Raw genomic sequence first — 18,766 nt, forward strand, 5'->3', positions numbered from 1 at the left:
TGGCTCCCCATCTGTGGAATGCTCTCCCCAGGGAAGTTCACCTGGCGCCTTCATGATACACCTTTAGGTGCCAGGCAAAAAAAATTCCTTTTTAACCAGACCTTTGGTTGATTTGACTGATATCCTATGCCCTTTCAAAATGTGGTGGGTTTTTGTTTTGACTGTGTATTCTGTGGTTATATATTTTGATTTTCTTCTGTGAACTGCCCTGAGACCTCTGGGTATAGGGCGGTATATAAATTCAATAAAGAAGAAGAAGTTGCTTGTGTTTGCAGTAAACTCTGAGAGTCAACCAATATATGAACAGAAAATATTTTCAAAAATTTACCTAATTCTGCTAGGCCACTGTTTTTGTTCTCTTTCTAAGTCACTGAGCATTCTATACGCCTCCAGGCTTACTAAAATGCAACAATCTGGAGAACTGCAGCTTTTTTCAGTGCCAAGGGTCTAGGTGTGATTGCAAGAGAAATCTTTGAAACCTGCATGCTGCATCTGATCACACAAAGGGTTGGGAATGTTTAAGGTATTCCAGGTGACAAACAGTACATAAGCTTGCCTGTGTTTCATGACGCAGTCTCAACAAAATGGTATCTGGTCTTGGAATGTCACCCCAAGCCCAGTGATGTAGGAGGCTAGTGGCAAGGAAATGCTACCCCACATATAGAGCCAGATTTCCTCCCCTCCTTCCCCTGTACCCCTCAATCAGCTCTGAGGGGCACAAGAGAACCCCCAGAACAGCATTCCCCAGAACAGGGAGGAAAGGGGGTTTGTTCCACTTGGCAAATAGAAAAGCTTGCACTGATAGCTGGCATCTATCTGCCTCGAGAGACAATGGAAGTCGTCTCTGGGGGTGAAGTCAAACTGATGCGTTAACAGCACTGAAGTGACCTCCTCAGGGCATAAGCCTAGGCAGTTTGCATAAAGGTTGCCCAGATGACAAGACCCTCACTCTCAGCCTCGCAGAGCAGAGCAGAGCAGAGCAATACGTTTGGCACCAGCTTGGCTGCAGGAGTTGCCAGGAGGCGGCATACAAGGCACCATCCAACTGTCTTAGGGACTCCACAGCATTTCTCAAAAACTTTCACATGCTAAAGGGATGGGGTGGGGGTGGGAACCACCCTAAATTTCAGATGCACAGCTTTGCAAGCATATACATGCAAATTATATCTATTACTTTTAAACGTTCTGTTGGTTTATTGGTGCCATTTATTTATGTGATGACACACACTCACAAATTGCTTTTTCTCAGGTAGCTCTCTCTGTGGTGTGCATGCGCACACATGTAATATGCATGAATTCCAGGTCATAATGGAAGCAAGACACTCCAGGCACTGCATTTTAAGGCAATTACAGTGTTTTTCCCCCTCTGGTGCTAAAAGCCATTTTGGTCTGCAGCCTTGCACCTTTTATATATCAGTGGTAGCATATTATAATTGCCTAGCAATGCACTTGCCTGGGGTGCTTTACCACTAAAAAGCTTTCAAAGTGTTAATTTGCTGGAAAAGGTAGATTTCTATTATACAGTGGAAAGAATGGGTCACCTTAAGTTTTACAGAAGTTGCAGAGGTTGTACAAACTAAAAAAAAAGTAGGTTTTTATTTTTAACGACTTATCAAAATTCAAATATTAACATAAACTCTGCCTCATCATTTTTATTCTTCAGAACAGAAGCCATCCATTGGGACCTTATGGAGGAAATCAAGTTCAACATCACTGGTCCATCAGGACAAGATTTCAGCTTGCCACACAAAGTGATTCCCATTCTCCTTCCTATCTGTGCTGCTCTGGAGGTTCTTCTCTCTCTCACACACACACCCCGGGTGGATTTGGGGGAAGTGTACAGAGACCATGGGGTGGGAAGGGGAAAACCCCCAATGGTAGTCCTTGCATATGCTTCCACTAGTGCAGCGCAGGGCTAGTTGAATCCTGGCCAATAGAGAAGCACTGTATCACTTGTGTTAGTGAAGCCAATAACAGCTAGCAAAGGTAACAGAAAAACAAGTCAGTCCTTAGATGCTTCATATTTAGCTCAGTGTAGAAGTAGAGAAACATGTGATGTTTTAAAAGAAGTGCCACTTATCAGACATGGATTCAGACTGCAATCCTATACTGCTAGATACGTGTATGTTTGATTGAACTAAATGGGTTTTATTTCTGAGTAGACTTACATAGTTATGCATTGTAAGGTAGAACTCCCCTCCCTCTCCAAAACGGGTCTGGAATGGGAGCAGGGTTAATAAAAAATGGTGAGGGGAAAAATTCCCCAAAGTAATTGTACGTCAAATCATCTACAACATGTTGAAAATGTTTTAGAACTCTGCATTTCTCATATTTATTCATAAGATTTAGGAATGCATTACACATTAAAGATTAATAGCCATAACTAATCCTACACATGTTCACTTGGAAGTAAATTCTACTATGATCAATGGGGCTTATTCACTGGTGTGTTTAGGTTTAGAAACTAGTAGCATGAATGGCCACAGCTGTCTGGCTTCCATACGTACAGTGAAACAGGGATGGTATACAAAGACTCCTGAGTAAGCTTGGCTATCAGGGAATAAGAGGAGAGTTCCTCTTGTGGGTCAGGAACTGGTTAACAAGAAGAACTGGAATAAATGGACAGTTCTCCCAATGGAGGAATAGAGAAAGTGAAGTCCCTGCTGGATGTGCTTTGTAACTTGTTCATAAATGATCTAGAGTTAGGACTGAGCTGTGAAATGGCCATGTGTGCTGATGATACTAAATTGTTCAAGGTGGTTAAAACAAAAAGGTTGTGAAGAGCTCCAAAATAACCTCTCCAAACTGAGTGAATGGGTGGTAAAATGGCAAATGCAATTCAATATAAACAAGTGTAAAGTGATGCACGTTGGGGAAATTTTTAAAAAAATAATAATGTTGCATATACACTCATGGGGTCTGAACTGGCAAAGCCTGGCAAGGAATGAGACCTTGGAGTCATAGCTCAGTGAAGATGTTTTGGTTTCATTTGACCCTCTCGGCTTTGCCTTTCACCTTTTTAAATAACCCCCCCCCCAATCCCTTCATTTCTGGATAGTTTCCTCTTTTGATATCACAAGCTACCATGTTGGATTTACTTGGCGATTGGTGATTAAAAGGTACATTTAAATGTACAGTGGTACCTCGGGTTACAAACACCTTGGGTTACAAACACTTTGGGTTACAGACTCCACTAACCCGGAAGTAGTACCTCAGGTTAAGAACTTTGCCCCAGGATGAGAACAGAAATCGTCCGGCGGCAGCAGGAGAGCCCCATTAGCTAAAGTGGTATCTCAAGTTAAGCACGGTGTCAGGTTAAGAACAGACCTCCAGAACGGATTAAGTTCGTAACCAGAGGTACCACTGTAGATTTAATTTAATAGCATTATGGTCACTGCTCCCAATTGTTTCAGTAACACTTGCATATTGCACCAGGTCTTGGGTGCTACTTAAAGATTAGGGCCCAGAGTTGCCATCTCTCTAGTCTGTTACATGACCAACTGCTCTAGGGCACAGGCATTTAGGGTATCAAGAAATTTTACTCCTTTGTTGAGGCTGCAAGACATATGCAGTCAGTCTATGTGAGGGCAGTTAATTCCTTAATTTCATTCTTCATAGTAATGTATAGCATACAGCTCTTGAGATGGGAATTTAATAGCACAACTATATAACACATTTCCCAATATACTAAGCAGTAGGTAGCTGCTACATAATAAGTCTCTGCTTGTATTGTATCAACTGCGCTGATAGCATGTAATGCATTTTCTCTGTACTGTAGTTCTGAACTGCAAGTGTGTGGAGTAAAATTGCTTAAATATATGAATCAAGACTTCCTATTGCCTGGGATTCCCCTTGTGTTAAAAAGAATAAATGCTCACGCTTGTGCCTTTTATGCAAAAGTCTGTGGAGGTTAGAAAAAGTCAACGGGAATTAGAAAAGCTAATTTTGTTATTTAAGGAACTCGGCTGCAATTTTGGCAAGCAGAATTTTGAGTCTAACACAGATGCAGATTTGGCATCAATTGTTTCTCTGCTCCCTCCCCACTCAACCCCCACTTTCCACCTGAAAACATATGGAGGAGAAAGCACAATACTAGAGCGCTTATTGGCAAGTGTTATAGTGTGCCAATGTACTTTACTCAGTGACAGAGAGAGCCCACTTACTAAATGGTGGTGGTGGGGAATTGTGCTACACCTTACTGTGGCTGCCAAATTATCAACCACTAACATGCAGAAGGTGAAATACTCTTCTGGAATTGCACACAGGCAGGGTTCAGATTTGGGAAGTAATAGTGAAAATACCACAAGGCAGCACATGGAACCACTACTACTTGATCCCAACTTGGAAAAGTGAAGATAACCACCATACCAGTTTCTTAAAAATACACTTCCTGCTTCTGCATAATGGGTTTATGTGGTAGTGGCCAGGTGTGGGGGTGCATCTGCTAATGCAGTACAATGCTTTGATCTCTGTGTCACTGTTCACAGTATCTTTTCATGGGCATTGGAAGGAGTGTAAGCAAAGGCATGGTTATTTTTATGGCTCGCTGCTGAACTGTTTTAATGGCTGGAAGCTGTGTTTTTAATCTTATTTAATTTAACATTGATAGTGTTCTTTAGTTTTTGTCATTTATACTTCATCATGGGACCCCATCATGGAATGAAGGGTGACCATTAATGACAAATAACAGTAAGGCACAAAGTTACTTACTAAAATGTTAGTCCAAGTTCTCCAAGTCTCTTTATAGAGTAGACTATGAGTTCTTCACATCAGGTGCTTTTATGAAATTTTATGCAAACCTATTATCAGACCTTTGAGCTTCTTAGTGAAAAATCTAGATTTGGTGTCTCCTCCTTCCTCTGCATGGAATCCTAGAGCTTCTGGTCTCAGCAGCTTTATGGACATAAGGATTTTTCTAATGGCTTTAGGTGCATATCTGATTGTTTTTTAGAAGTGGACACCAGAAACATGAATCTGCCATCTAAGCCAGACTCACCAGAGAATCTGTACTTATTTGCAGTATAGAACACTTGGGCATTCAAGGCCAGCATTGTGTCAGGATTGGGTACATCCACCGGTAAGCGCAAGATGAAAGAGGAAAATAAATTGCAGTGGAAGGGTTGAAAGGCAAGCAAGCAGGTTGACTAGTCCAAGGCAGCAAGTTTCTACCATTGGCAGTCTAAGCAGTGAGAAAGTAAAGAAATGACATGGTGTACTATGCAATGATAACTGTACTTAGCTCAGCCATTCCCAATCTGGGAGACTATTGCTGTAGTGGAGTCACTGCAGTTCCATATTCCTCAGGAGCAGATACAGTGTAGTTTCCCACAAACAGGGGGTGGCCAATATCATTGCTGGGATACAATTATCATGCTCAGAAAAGTCCTGTTGGATCAGACCAAAGGCCCATATAATCCCTGGAATCTTCAAAAGGATTTTTAAGTAGCAAGGACTGGGAAATGCTTGAGATTTTCGACTATTACTATCAACAAGAGTATCAATACTGATCTAAGCAGAACTCAGTGTAAGGCTATGTTTTCAAGTGGCGCTTTACACCTGTTATTACACCAACATGTAGTGCTGCCACCCACATTATTTTTGTAGCCACTGCCAGAACAAGCCACACTGGGTGGCCTTAAAAGAAAATTAGACAAATTTATGGCAAAAAAAATGCTAACAGTGACTACTAGCTATATAGAATCATGGAACTGTAGAACTGGAAGTGACCTCAAGGGTCATCTAGTCCAAACCCCTGCAATGCAGGAAACATTTGCCCAATGTGGGGCTTGAACCCACAACCCTGAGATTAAGAGTCTGATCCTCTACCGAATGACCTATCCCAGTTGACATGATGGCTACGTTCTACCACTATTGTTGGAGGCAGTACTGTATATGCCTCTGAATGACCATTGCTGGGAATCACAAGTGGGGAGAGTGGTGTTGTGCTTAGATCCCTACTTGGGGGGAGCAGCCACTCAGAGTGGGATGCTGGACAAGAAGTGATGTTGACCTGCTCTTCTTATGTTCCTACTGCCACAGAAGTTACCTGGACTAGGTAGAAAAATCACCTGGAATGTGGGAGTGCAACACAGTATGGTGGAGGCGGGAATACATCACCACAAAGGAAGTGCAGTGGTACCTCGGAAGTCAAATGGAATCCATTCGACTTCCAAGATGTTCAGAAACCAAGGCATGGCTTCTGATTGGCTGCAGGAAGCTCCTGCAGCCAATCGAAAGCCGCATCAGACGTTCAGGTTCCAAAGAACGTTCACAAACTAGAACACTCACTTCTGGGTTAGCGGCGTTCGGAGCCAAAACATTTGACTTGCAAGGCGTTCAAGCTCCAAGGTATGGCTATATTTCAAGCAACTTCCACAGATTAACATTAATGCTTAGACTGAGCTTGAGAAGTATACTATGGTATGGCAAAACGTAAAGCCAGGAAATAGTCTCACTTCAAGGATTTTTTTTTTTAAAAAAGAATATTTGCTCATTATACAGTCTCATAAATTGTCTCATAAAAGCCTACATGGCTCTGAAAACATAACCATAACAGATGAATATAGGATTGCCATCAGAGTAAATATGGTTCTGATTAAAGTAGGGGTTTTTTAACGACCAAATTTTTAGTCTGTCACAAGAACATATGTGATTGCTGTATAAAACAAAAGGCTACCAGACTTCCCTGTTCCATCAAGAACTATGTCCATATTGCAGCTCCTATTACAAAAACATAATGGATGAGGCTTAAACATCTTAATTACCAAAAACAATTCCACATTTTAAAAAAGACCCATAATCAACCAATAAACCTAGCACTGCACATATTTCAGCAGATGCTTTCCCTTTCCTCTGCCTTCTCCCCACCCCCATCGAACAAGATCTCGCAAGATGTGGGGACTGCCTTCAAGGATTGTCTGGAATACTGGAACCACATAACAGACAGGCAGATAATACACAAAAGTAGACAATAATGGAAAAGCATAGTCAAACTAATTAAGGTTAATTAAGGTCTCACTCGCCTTCCATTTCCACCATATTCACAGATGCATATTTCTTGCAACCAGTTTGAGGTGGGCCCAGAATTGCAGCCCTTTGCCATATATATATATATATATATATATATATATATATATATATATATATAATATACACTGTTCACTTGGATAGGACCCCTGTCTTCAGACATGCAGGCAAGTAACCCTTTCCAAAGCATCTGGGTTCAAACAGGCTCTCACTTGCAAGTTATTTGTTTTAGTGGTCTAATAGAAAACCTCTTAGACCAACTGCAAGCCTTGATCTCTCACAACAGGTACCAGACAAGGGAGAAGCTCTCCTTTTTTGACAACACCTTTCCTTTAACACGTACAAAGGACATTACAAAAAGGTTGCTTTTTGTCCCCATTGCTTCTACTGGAGTTGCGCTTCTCTAGATCATGAGATGCCAAAGACAAGCAACAAGCAGCATTTTTTTTTAAAAAAAGTGCTGACTTTTAATTAACAAGGTGAAATTCTACTGGAGTTCTGCATGCATCCCTCAGAGACCTATGAGACGCCTGTATCTGGATTTGACTCTAACACGCGCACACACACACACACACACACACACACACACCTCTTCTTATACAATAAAAAAAAGCTTTACGGGAATAGCAGAAACATAACAAAACAGATTTAAAAATTAAAAATCCAAAGCAGCAAGTTATCAACCCCTCAAGAAAAAAACCAGCTGGCAGGCTTTTAATGTCTAATACGTATTCCAAAAACCCAGGTCTTCTTCAGCCATAAATAAATGTGTGCCTAACTTTGGAACGTTTTAATTAGATAGATTAAAATGAAAAGTTGGGGAAATAAGATCACGTTGCTGGTTTTCCTCTAATGTGAAACTTAGGCGATTTAATCAGAAACACTGTAATAATTTTGCCTGTTGGCTAACAAACAAAAAAAAGTCCCATCTTCACTTAGCACCTATTCACTTTGCACCAGCCGCAGCTGCCTCCTCCCGCCCCCCTCCAGCCATCCGGCCTTTCCCGCGATGTGGCTGGGCTGCCGCACAAAGGTCGCAAGCAAACAGCACTCAGAATCAGTGGGCTTTCCACTACCTGCGCGCTACCGACCCAGTAGGGTTTTCTCAGCATCTAGCCTGGTCAGAAAGTGATGGGCTACCATTGCGACTCCGGGTTGTCTCATCAGGTCGGCTTTAGTCAAGTGTTATCCCAGGAGAACATTGAAGGGGAAAGGGGGAGAAGCCTGGTTGGCCGTTGTTAATATTCTACTGCAGCCCGGAATTGGGAGATCAGGTTTTAGCTCAGTGTTTCCCAACCTTTTTTGGGCAAAGGCACACTTGTTTCATGAAAAAAATCTTGAGGCACACCACCATTACAGCCCCGTGACGTCAGCGCGCAGCGTCACGCCGGGAGGGACATGAATTGCTAGCAAATTACATAATCACCTCCTTGAGGGCTGGCTCATCTTCTCCAAAGGCAGAACCCCATTAATTAACAGCACAGACTCACACCATAGCCAAGACGAGGGGGGAAAACCTCAGTCATGCACATGTGGGGGCTAAATGAGGACGAAGACCGGGCAGAGAGCAGGGTTCAAATCACCCCACCTGGCCAGGACAATCCCTGGGTGCCCCCTTGGGCCACTCGCCTGACCCACCTCACAGGGCTGTTGTTGCGAGGATAACACGGGGAGAACCACGTGCGCCCCCGGGAGCTCCTTGGAGGAGAAAGCGGGCAATGAATGCAATGCACGAAATATATGAGAGGCGACCAGGTTTTGCAGGTGAGGGGCCCCCGCCAGCCTCCGCTTCCAACACCCGGCGCAACGACGCCAAAGTTTCCCCCCGGGCTCGGCTTGGGGAGCAGCGCTGCTCCCCCCCGGCTCCCCTTCGCCCTCCCGGCTCTCTCTGCCGCCCACTGGGGATCCCCCTCACCTGCCAAGTCCGGAGCGCCGGTGGAAGTTGCATGCATGCATGCAGGGCGCCGCGTTGCCATTGCATTGCACTGCACTCCATGCAACGCCTGCACACATGCATTGCCTTGCACGCCCGCCAAGGGGTCTCCCCGCGGTCCAATGCGTCCCCTCCGGCGCGGATGCAGCATTGCAAAAATAAAAAACCCCCGACGCAGCCCTACCTGGGGGGCAGCCTCCGCCTTTGCCGCTCCGCCTCCGCGGGGATCCCCGGGCTCCATCCTGCCGCCCGATCTCCGCGGGGGTGCAGGCAGGCTGCGCGGGGTCTGCGCGGAAGAGCCCCTGCCCGCCCGGCCGCCGCCGCTGTGCTCATTCCATGGCTGGGAGAAGAGCGCTTCAAACAAAACGCCCGGCCCGCCAGGCCCCGCTGGGAAACGTAGTTTGCGTACCCCGCGCGGGCGCGGAGCCCAAGGGCGAGGGGACTATGGATCCCGGCAGCCCCCGCGCCGGGGACGGAGGGGGAGAGGCCGGGTGCAGGGATGGAGGGACGGGTGGGCGAGCGAGTGAGTGAGTGGCAGCCGCCAAGCCTTGGCCGAGAGCCAGGAAGGGCCTCCCCGGAGGAGGAGGAGGAGGAGGAGGAGGGAGGCGCAGAGCGGGAGGGAGGGAACCCCAGGGGTCATCTAGTGACGGCGCCCCAATCGAAAATTTGACTTTAAAAAAAAATAATCTTTCGAATTTTTTAATTTTTCCCGCGGCACACCAGGCAACATCTCGCGGCACACTAGTGTGCCGCGGAACAGTGGTTGGGAAACACTGTTTTAGCTACTCAGTGCAGCGACTAGAACTGAAACACACAAACAGCACCTCGCTTCCTAAGCTGGAGCGCGCTCCCTACGTTGCCCAACCAACACAGGAGGAATCTTTCACACACACACATATGCATTACTCCTTTTTAGTATGAACCACACGCACGAAGGACAACAGGACGCCACTGTGGGCTTTGCTCGTGTGTGTGAGCGCGCGCACTAAGGAGCGACGTAAACAGACCCTAAATAATAATTTAAAAAACCAAACCCGCTAATATTGACCGCTTGGTGCCGGGCTGCCTGCGTCTATTTCGTTTCCAGGCAGTGCCGGTGTGCCTGGAGGGGCGACTGTTCATCCATCGCCCTCCTCAGCCCACGCCGAGCGCGCCACCGCGCACCCACTTCGGCATCCGCGCGGCTGGGCGCCCGCTCGCCACCTCCTCTCCCGGACGCCGACGCTGACCAGCGGGTAGGAGGCGGCGGGGGACCACTCCGGAAGCGAAAAGCAGAGCTGGAGCAACAGCTGCACGCGAAAAACACCCGCAAGAACCCCGCGCGAGGAAAGAGCCCTCACCTCGCCTCAGGAGCCGCAGCCGGCGCGCGCAAAGCAGGCGCCTTGGACTCTCTGCCTTGGCGCCTTCCCCTCCCCCGCTTCCCTTCCAGGGGCTTCCCGCCCACCGCTCTGGCGGGCTGTGCGCGCTCTCCCAGCCGCCTTTCCTTCCCCCCTCCCACGGCAACAGCAGCACCCACACTCGCGTTCTCCCTGCCCCCCCCCACGCCCCCACCTGCTCAATCCCGCCGCGCCTCAGGTATATGGAAAGGAAGCGAAGAGAGGCGGGAGACTCACGCTGCGGAAGAGACCACCAGAGGCAAGGCCGGGAGAGAGGTGTTTGCGCGCGCGCGTGTGCGTGCGTGTGGTGGGTGCGCGCTCTCTCCCTCTCCTTCGACCCACTGCAAAGGCCCCCTCCTCTTCGTTGCTCAGGCAGTCTGGTCTGCAAACCCACCCACCCCAACTCCAACGCTGCAGAGCTCCACCCCACGGCACAATTCAAAGCCGTCTCCCGCCCCCCACTGAAACAAAAAACCAAAAAACGGTACCTCACGGCGCCAAGCGGAAGGCCACGCCAATGCAACTCCCTCTCTCTCTCTCTCTCTCCCTCTCTCTCTCTTCCCCGCCGGTGAGGCAAAAGCCTCCCAGAAACGCTTCGCGCGCCGTCCCGACGCCCCTACACTCTCTGCAGAGCTTCAAACCTGACTCACCTCAACAGAGGAAGCCGGCCTCCGTCTCCCGGATGGAGGTGTTCGCGGTGTTTTTTCGGCGGTGCGGGGGGAGGCTCTCTGCACATGCACTGGAGCGCTCTCTTCTTCGTGCAGACCAGGCTTGAGTTGTGACACTTGAAGATAGGTTTGGAGGCTAAGCCCTGGGCTGGCCTGCTCAAACCCTCAGTTCATTTGTGGAAAGCCCCCTCCCCTTTTATTAAACCCCCACCTATTTCTTGCTACACAGATTCCCGCCACACACTGCAGAGCGCCAGTCCAATAACGATGGAAAGCTCGGTTCTCTACATAGTATACAGAAGTTTCCTGCTCCACCTCCCCACAATACGCTCCCAAATTCTGCTATTGCTGGCCCCTATATTTAGGAAGCGAAAACCTTACAGCTGTGAAGGGCCCCCATCTGCTTTCCACAATGTTGGGTCCTTCCAGCTGTAAGACAAAACCCCTGGCTAATAAAGCTCTCTAAACCATCCCCCATCCCCTGTTTTTCAGGATGCAACCTGCCTTCCTCAAGGTGTAACAGAAATGCGTGGCTTACAGGGAAACTGAGCCCAGCAGATGTCAAAGGCAGTCTGCAGTCATGGCCCTCGCCTCCTCCTTTGTGTTGCTTCAGGCACTGTGGCAGGTGAAGAGACTTCATGTGTTTGGGGAGGGTCATTTTGAGTGGCGGAAAGCCTCCGTCCCCATGCTTTATGCAGATGCTCCCCCCACAGGGAAGGGCTGCATGGCTGGCTGGCTGCGGTAGCAACAACAGCCGCCCACATCCCCCATTAAAACCGCTCTCCCCCATACCTCTCGTCTCTTTTCAGCTCAGTGGCTTGACTGACAGAAAGCCTTTCAAAGGCCGCCCACGCACACACTCGCACACAGACATACATATTTCTCTGAAAGAGAGAGAGATGGGGAAGGGGGGAGGGAGAGGGAAAACATGAATGAAATGCTCAAGTGGCAGAAATGCCCAGAAGCAAGTGAGGGCCAGGGAGCAGGGGGAAGAGAGATGGACACAGAGGAAAGAGACCGACCAGATAGATCATCAGAGGACAACCACATGTGGACCTCTTCCTCTTTCAGGCAGCGACAGCAGTATATCATATTTTTCATTAAAGACAAATATAGTGTAGACCCAACCCACATAAGAGGTCAGCTGCAGGTCCTATTCACACAGTTACGTATGCTGGGCTTGACACATCTGCACATTGCAGTTCCCTGGCAGCCCACTGCCGGCCAGACCTGTAGAGGCATCACCATATGCAGTGTCCCACTTTTGCCATGTCGCCCAAAAGAGGGACACTTCCAGCAGCATGCCATAAGTATGACTTGGTGAGCAAGGCAGCACATGCACATGAATGGCTAGCTGGGAAATGTGCAGAAGGCATTGCTAGGGAGGTGCGGTGTCTTTACAAGTGCTATGTGTGCAGATATGTGGACAAGTGGACATATTTTCATATGCTTGAGGTTGCTGTTTTGTTTTACAAAAGCATTTGAAATGGTTCTGCGGAATATATATATGACATGAAATACAGTATATGCTTTGCATGCAGATGGGCTCATGTGCATAAAAGCACCTCTCCATGAGACCCTGGAGAGACACCACCAGTCAGTGTAGAGTAACCAGTACTGACTCAAGGAGGCATTCACATCTGGGAATACGTCCCTTTGAACTGGGGTTGTTTCTGAATAAACATATATAGGATTGCACTGTAGCCTTTCAGTAAGACAAGTTTCTGTGTACAGTACTATGGAGAAGAACGTAGGTACCATTTAGTCAGCACCAAAACATCCTTACATCCTGTCACGGGTGCTTAGCTGAGATTCCTGCATTCTGGGGGGTTGGACTAGAAGACTCTTGGGTCCCTTCCAGCTCTAAGATTCTTTGATCTGCAGTAACACACTGATTTCATCTTTTCCCCAGGACTGGTTGAAACTTGCAAAACCTGTTTGACCAAAAAAGATGGGGTGGGGGAGAAGAGGCCCTTAGAAAATGTCAAATCTATGAGATATTTCTTACAAAGTACCCCAGCTTCTGCTATGGTAGCCTGTCCCTCAGAAGGGAAGTTCTGTTTTGGCTTGCAGGGACAAGAAGAGAGCCTCCATTATAGTAACTCAGGCAGGGGACATTCTGATAATTGATGGCTGTCTCCTTCCTTGTAAATCTTTGCTGTCCTCTTTTATCACATGTAAATTTTAAGGTAAACAGAGGAGCATGAGGTTCCTTCCAGATGTGTTAAGCCAAGATATGATTTCATAAAATGTCACATCTCCCCCACTCCACAGCAATATATAACTAATAAGTTTCAATAACTTTGAGGATCCTGTCACAAAAGCCACAAAATATATGTTTCTACTTACTAGAACAAAAGAAGAAAGATGCATTTTTGAGGCCATTTCTCCGTGATTTAGAGAAAACTCCTTCTGACTAGCACTATTTACAAATAACATCGGACTACCACTGAGAACTGTAGCCCATGCAGAGTCCCCTGCTCTGTTCTCCTTAGCTTCCAGTTCAACATGCCAGCTGTCACCCGTGACAGCTGAACAGAAGCTCCATATTCAGATGCAGTGTACGTCCAAATGCCAGATTTAGAAAATGAACAATGGGGGAAGGCTGTTACTTTCATGCTCTACTTGTGGCCTTCTTGGAAGGAATCTGGCTTCCCCTGTTTAAAACTGGATGCTGAGCTAGAGGACCTTGGTACCAATCTTGTAGAGCTGCTTTTATGTATGTCGTTTCCCATGCCTTGATGTCAGTACAATGAGCTTTTTAAATTTGGCATCCAGCTACTCCATTCCTTCCCCTTTCCTCCTCCAGTTAGTCAGCGTTCCATGTCCATGGCACATGCTATGTCCTCATTGGGCTGCTTGGGGGGGAGGTGTTGTTTTTTCATTTTGGGCCCCACCCAATTTCCCCATTAGAGCCTTGAAAGTGTCTGTTGATGTCAATGGGCAGTTTTGTCTTCTGATCATGGGAACATTTTAACACAGTTTTTTAGTCTGAACATGGCATATAGGTCTTTGTCTTTGTTCCTCTTAGTGATCCCTTTCAAGCCACTCAGTGCCATCCATACCTGGTTAAATATCTCAATATTCCATATCATTAAGGTCTGATGGGTCTGTTTTGGGGTTGTCTCCCCCTTGAGGGTTTTCCTGGAGGTTGGCTCGGCTCAAGCACTTTGGCTTTGCTGGTTCTCTGTCTGAAGGGTAAATGGGTATGCAAGAGTATCATGACTCCGAGGATAAAGGCAACTGGGTTCCTGAAGTTTGCCAGGAGGCAGTCCCCTAAGCAGTCATGCCACTAGAGGCCTCATTGGAGGAGCCACCCTAGCAGACAGTGAAAAGGTCACTTTGCTTCCTACCTTGGATTCAGGCTCTTCCCCTCAACTATCTGCATCTTCAGAGGGCCATCATCTTCCACCCTGCCACGTACTTATTCAAATACAGCCCCTATAGCTACCATGCAGGCTCCCTCCATGAAAGCAGGGTTTCACACACATGTCTCCCTGCAGAACTATCTGAAGCTTCAGTCGCCACCACACTAACCCAAGCAGTGCTAATGCAACAAACTCCTTAATACCTGGTAGTAGTCTCTGTATCTGGTATGGAGCTCTCCATGGTCCTGGCATTTGGCTGTCTAACCTGCACTTTGCTGCACTTTGACTAAATGCCCCTATAGTTTCTAGGAGAGGAGCACGAGGTAGAGTAATGAAGGGAAACCTGTGCCCTGTAGGAGTATCATTATCCCTGACTATTATCCATAGTAGCTGAGTGATGGAGGTCAACAATATCTGGGGTCCATAGGTTTCCATTCTTGCGGCAAAGAGCCTCAGCCAATTGAAGGGAACTCTATACATTAAGAGCCAGTGTGAGGTAGAGGCTAAGCTGTTGTGATAGGTTTACCACACCTATCAGCCAATCACCCATTCCCACCACTCTTCTGAGTAATACCCCTCCCCAGCCTCTCACTATATATAAGGGTCTGGTGACTTCTGTTTCAGTGTACAGTGGTACCTTGGGTTAAGTACTTAATTCGTTCCGGAGGTCCGTTCTTAACCTGAAACTGTTCTCAACCTGAAGCACAACTTTAGCTAATGGGGCCTCCTGCTGCTGCCGCCGGAGCATGATTTCTGTTCTCATCCTGAAGCAAAGTTCTTAACCTGAAGCACTATTTCTGGGTTAGCGGAGTCTGTAACCTGAAGCGTATGTAACCTGAGGTACCACTGTATCTGAAGAAGTGTGCATGCACACGAAAGCTCATACCAATAACAAACTTAGTTGGTCTCTAAGGTGCTACTGGAAGGACCTTTAAAAAATTTTGTTTAAGCTGTTGCAGTTAGACGGGGGTTCAAATTTCTGTTCATCTGTGAAACTTATTCAGTGTCCTTAGACCAGCCATTCTCTCTCAGCCTCACTATCACAGGGTTGTTAGTGTGGGTGGAGGAGGCATAAATGCTGCCTTCATCTACGTGGAGAAACTGGGGGATTAAAATATCAAGCACATATTTTTCCAAATGCTAACATTACAGATTTAGCATGTAGCACATGGATTCACCTCCGAAAAGGATAATGCAATATGCCATACAGCCTTTTCATTCATTTCTATAGTATGCTGGATCACTGTAGTTATAATGAGTCCATACGCATAAACTGACTACAGTTTTTATTGAAGTCCGTTTCTACGCCTTGGTTTTCATCAACTTGATGTTCTCACCAGAGGTTTATAATCACTCTGGGATCTTTTCAGAGCTATATTGTTACCTTTCATCAACAAGTACCTTGTTAAACCCAATGACAGATTTATTTCCGATTTAGTGAAGAAAGTTTGTTTTATTATTCCTGAGCTATTAAATGTATTATGAAACCAAAGTAATATATGATTTCAGGTCCTTTAAGGACTCGAGCTGCTACATAAGGGAAAAGCCATTGTTTGTCCCAGTAGCCTTTGCTATAACTTGAAATATGTTTTGCATCTGGTATGATCTAAGTTAATCAACTCCGCATTGCCCTCCTGTGCACCATCTTGAGATTGTTGGAAACTAGGTTTTCAAAGTTTTCTGTTCTGCTCAGATTCCTCCCCCCCCCCCCCGCTCCATTTTTGTTCGTGTACTTTGCTTAACATTAGACTTGTGGCATTTTTGTTGGTCCTGATAAGTTGTCCTACTGTTGTAGACTACTAGTAGGACTTGCAACAATACGTTGCAGTGTATCCTTCTTATTAATTCTGTCAGTAAGAGCTATTTGACATTGGAATGGACTCCCTCGGAAGTTGGTTGATTCTCCTTCCTTGGAGGTTTTTACGAAGAGGTTGGATGGCCATCTATCATGTATGCTTTAGTTGAGATTCCTGCATTGCAGGGGGTTGGACTAGATGACCTCTGAGATCCCTTCCAGCCCTTCTATGATTGTTTAGGGTACGGGGATGGCATTTACAACAAATAGTGCTGCATTGCTACTGCATAAGGCTTGAGGTGATAGTAAAAGCTTAATATATACAGTTTATGTGTGGGTGGCTTTTAGCAAATGAGAGGGGGACATTTGAGAGTCACTTGGCTAGTTCTTCAGCTACCTGCCTTCATGTTTCAAAGTTTTTATGTTCATATTAATGTGTCAGCATGACTCATCTACAGAACATATTACTGCCAGTGCTGTTGTAGCCCTTGTTCTGAGTCAGAAAGTGACTTTGTGACAGAGAATTCTGGTGAGCCCAATCCTAGTGATTTTCCCAGTGGGACACACATTGTTATTAGGTATTGGCACACACTGAGTCATAGCTCAACATGGCAGATGAAAGCTGACTTGCACATGAAAAAGGAAGTGGGTTTCATTACTCTCAGTTAATTATTTCTGAATTTTCACTCTTCTACCTGAATGGGATGCAGCATTAATTGCACAATGCATTTTTCAATCAATCAACATAGGTGATTTGTAACAACCTATCTGCCTGATGTTTTCTCAAAGGAACATTCCATAAATAAACAGCTCCACAAGCCTATTCACAGGTAACACTACTCAACAAAGAAATGGAAACTAATGCCATATCATCCCAGCGAGACGATCCAGGTGTGAAAAACCAGCAAGGGTATCAGTTTTGTTATGTCATAGACATGACTTTTGGTGTGAATGAAACTGTGATCTTATACCTATCAGGAGCCTGGAGTTGTGGGACAAGGCCAAAAGTCAAAAGTGGAGAGCAAGTCAATACCAAGAAGCAAACTAGGAGGCAGGACCAAAAAGCCAGACAGACATTTGGCCTGAGAATGAAGTAAAGGATACAGGGAAACACCACAGCCCAGGAAGACTGTTGTCTGAGCAAGGCTCAAGTGGAATAGCTAGCCTGAGTAGGTGGAGTCGGTCGAGGGTCTGAGGGTATTCCACTTGGTTACTAGATGCTGCAATCTGCAGTTCAGTGACTCACTACATATGGCAGCTTTGCACAGATGCAAAGAATGGGACAAATAGTTTGCTCATGAAAGTTTCACATATCCAAGCAGCACATCCAGCAGGTTTCTATGCAAGTCTAATCACTAGTTTCATGTGAATAACATTTTCTGTGCTAGTTATTTTTCTTACAGTTAATCTCTTTGCTGTGATATCTTTTCCGATCCCCAAAATAGTGTCATATCTGCACATATATCATTAGGGGTTCTTGTGTTTGTAGCCACCTTCTAAAGTATTAAGAAATTCTTATTAGTAACTTTAAAAAAAACAACCTAATTGCTCCCCAGCTTGGTTCTTGGCTTCCCATGTCTATAATCTACTTCACTGTATTTTAATGTGATTCTTTTGGCATTTCCTCATTTGGATTGCACTTGCAGTTCCGTTCTCGCGACATGTATAAACTTCTGAATGCAAGGGCAATTCCTTCCATGTGATAACACTGTCCTGACTCTTCCACTGTGATGTTCCTGCAACGGGGCCACAAAACAACTTGACTTTTAAAGGCACAAATGACATTTTTGATGTTATTCATAAAGTGAAAGACGATGCAATTCTACATGTTGGAAATGGTCTATTAAATATTATACGACAGAGCTGGAGAGAGGGGCTCCGATGACACTTTTCCACTTTTGTTGTCATGGTTACTGTGATGTCATTAAAATGCCATGGTTACCAGAATCTTCATTTGTATCAAATATTAGAGAAAATAGAGAGGGTTTTATCCCCAAAGTTTAGGGAAGCATTGTTTTAGAAGTACAAAAAATATACTTTAAAAGAAAGAGAATCCCAGTGGTTATAGTTCATTCGTACAAAAGAAATTACTCATGGCTGACTGAATTAAATGTGTGAGTTGCCTTGCAATGCTCTGTGAAATAGGCTTTTAAAAATTCTGTTATTCTTTGAAAGTCATACATTATGGAATGTTGGGTGTAAAAAAAAATATTCCTCTTATGCTTTTGTATGACTTTAATGCTCTTGATTCTTAATCAGGGTATGCCACACCACTAGTAACAGCACACTCATATAGTCACCTACCTGGGAGTAAGCCCTCTGGAACGGAATAGGGTGTGCTTCTGAGTTGACATTTGTAGAACTGGACTGCATTAGGATTTGTTTTACTTAAGGAACTAAACAAAACATGAAAATACCCAAGAAGGGAGGTGTAGTGGCTTCAGTATGTATAATGATCCATTGACTGAAGAAGCCTGATCAAAGATAAATCAATAGATTACTGAGACTGTCTGCCTGAGAATTTATCTCTTGGCTGAAACAGCAAAGCAGTGGAATGGGAGACAGTAAAAATCACCTTGCTAAGGCTAAACAGAGATATC

General features: G+C 45.7%; 1 protein-coding gene and 1 long non-coding RNA gene across 12 annotated transcripts in view; one reads left to right on the forward strand and one right to left on the reverse strand.

Annotated features, from left to right (window-relative positions):
• PTPN5 (protein tyrosine phosphatase non-receptor type 5) overlaps window positions 1-11,468 on the reverse strand; it is a 71,956-nt gene extending 60,488 nt beyond the window's left edge. For 2 of the 10 annotated variants that reach the window (XR_014212651.1, XM_082194034.1), the window contains exon 1: window positions 10,573-10,712. The gene's annotated coding sequence lies outside the window, so the exon portion shown is untranslated. Of the gene's footprint in view, window positions 1-10,299; window positions 10,366-10,510; window positions 10,728-10,823; window positions 10,958-10,985 lie in introns of those variants that run through there. The other 8 variants (XM_082194041.1, XM_082194038.1, XM_082194036.1 and 5 more) reach the window with 8 other exon arrangements.
• Window positions 10,524-18,399, forward strand: LOC309516982. Of its 2 annotated transcripts, none has more exons than XR_014213100.1 (3): window positions 10,524-10,611; window positions 11,496-11,628; window positions 16,916-18,399. It is a non-coding gene; the product is annotated as an uncharacterized lncRNA (long non-coding RNA). The 2 variants fall into 2 exon arrangements; XR_014213101.1 differs by lacking the exon at window positions 10,524-10,611 and adding an exon at window positions 10,970-11,023.
• Window positions 18,400-18,766: the final 367 nt, after the last annotated feature.

Source organism: Podarcis vaucheri (assembly GCF_965113315.1).
Source record: "Podarcis vaucheri genome assembly, chromosome: 1".
Taxonomy (NCBI): Eukaryota; Metazoa; Chordata; class Lepidosauria; order Squamata; family Lacertidae; genus Podarcis; species Podarcis vaucheri.